Here is a 2,417-nt window from a genome sequence, read left to right as displayed (position 1 = left end):
AAAGAGAAGTTTGGGGGGAAAGAAATATTCCAAAGTTCGGGTGGACTGGTAGTATTTATTGTTTTTATACAGGCACAAGGGTTTTTGTGTGTATATTGGCGCGTATTATGATATACGAGCTCAGATCATGATTATAATCTGGGCATTGAGGGGGCTTTTGATATTGCCACTTTTGGCTCAATATGTTCCTCTGCTGAACGACATGGAGTTAATCAAATCATTGCAAAGTGGATATATGCCTTGCTCTCTGAGAGGCTGTCAATCGCTGGTGAGAACAGTGACGAACTAATCACCGTCAGGGCCGAGAAAGTATGTCCCCAAGTGGGTATTTTTTCTCCGCTGTTGTGGTGCTTTGTCGTAGACTCTCTACTAGCGAAAATGCAGGAACTCGGTCCAAGCATATGCAGACGATGTCTGTGCGCTAACATCGGATAAATCCTGAAGGAGGCTTTGTACGAAAGTGCAGAGAATTCTGAACAAAATCGATGATTGGTGCATGAGACAAGGTCTTTCCGTTAATCCGAACAAAACAACTATAGTCTTGTTTACGAGAAAACGGAAATTGGATGGACTCAGTCTTCCAACACTGAAAGGTGTGACACTTGGTCTTTCCAACGAAGTTAAATATCTAGGAGTAATTTTGGATAAGAAGCTGACTTGGGAGACACACGTTTCACTGAAGGTGAATCGTGCATTGAAGATTTTTCAGCAATGCCGTAGAGCCTTTGGCAAAACTTGGGGTCTGAAACCTGCTGTGGTCCTATGGATATACACGGCACTTATCAGACCAATCATCACTTACGCTTCTGTGGTCTGGTGTCGACGGAGCATGGTTAAGTCCACACTACGGGAAGTATACAGGCTGGAAAGAAGTGTATGTTTATGCATTACGGATGCGACCAGTACAACCACCGGCGATGCTCTTAATGCTATACTTGATTAGCTCCCCTTGGATCTTAAGATACAACAGGAAGCAATAAAAGCAATGTGTAGACTCCATAAGTATGGTATTTGGCACGAGGACGGAACTTCGGGGCACAGAGAAATAGTTGCTATCTAAGCAGTATCCACTGTTTTTGGCACCTAAAGACGTCCTGAAACCCATAGATTCATTTGGAAGGAAATTTTATGTCATTGCGTGAGCAATGAACTAATCCAGAATACATTCAGGGAGGTTTGACGAATATTTTCTTTATCGATGGGTCCATGAATGAAATAGGTTCTGGAACCGTATGGTAATTAAGCGATAGTAATAGGTATCACTATGGGAAATGGCAACTGTTTTCCAAACGGAAATTTTTTGCCATCCTGAAAGAAGCCGAATGGATAATCGAGCGGAAATGGAGCAGGAAACAGAGTGGAGTTTTCAGTGGCAGTGTGAAATATATAGATATTATACCTAATTGCATATAAGAGTGCAAGCTACAAAGGCCAAGTTCTTAGTATCAAAATTATATTAAATTATGCAAGTTATATCCTACTAAAAAATTAAAAATTCTCAAAATATTTACATAGGATGGTATTCTTAGCAATTTTTGATACTGATTAGTAGTTAAATGTTTTTGCCTAATACTCTCTAAAACCAAACAAGTGCTGAATGATCGACGGACAAAATATTGATGCAAAAAGGGCATGTTAGTTTAGGACTTCGGGTGAGAAGATGTTGGTGAGTTAATTGCGCATGCCCGATTCTTAGACGTGTGAAAATTGTTGCTTTTAGACGAGTGATACTGCTGGAGTAGAGAAGTTTATCGCGAGTCGGGTTAAGGTTGAAGTATCGATGCTGGTAATTTTTCCATTCTGTGAGTCTCTTTTGGGAGTGTTGTCGTAATATTTTCTACAGGTCATTATTTTCTCATATTGAAAAGTAGGTGCTAATCCAAAGTATTTCGCTGCAGTTGTTCATTACCAGGAATGCCGACATGGCCAGGCACCCAGAGCAAAGCAATTTGTTTCCTATATTTAATGCAAAGGTCACGGAGCTTGAACTGCGCGTATGTTTTGAACTGCGTTTAAGCAGAAAAAAAACTATCGAAACGTATAACGAATTTTCCCTTTTGATGAATGAGATATTGTATAGATTTGTGGTTAGCAAAAGCCTCGGCCGTCAATACAGATGTGTGTGGAGGGTAGTACCCCTCTGATGGTACTGCGATGATATGTTCGATAAAGTAACTGCAAAGACAGTGTTTGTTGCTTTTGAGCTGTCAGTAAAAATAGTTACAAAATTTTCTTGTATGGAATTATTTACGATTTCCAAAAAAATTTTAAAAAACTTTCATTAGTAGCGTTAAATTTCTTAAAATCGTGCAGAGATGCATCAATTTTAAATTCGGTTGCATACTGATTTTGTGGCATTTAGGTGGAATATTTGTATCAAAAATTTTGCAGTACCTTACACAGCGTCGAAGTGTAGA

The sequence above is a fragment of the Anastrepha obliqua genome, chromosome 5 (genome assembly GCF_027943255.1).
Source record: "Anastrepha obliqua isolate idAnaObli1 chromosome 5, idAnaObli1_1.0, whole genome shotgun sequence".
NCBI lineage: Eukaryota > Metazoa > Arthropoda > Insecta > Diptera > Tephritidae > Anastrepha > Anastrepha obliqua.
Note: the sequence above shows the minus strand (reverse complement) of the source record.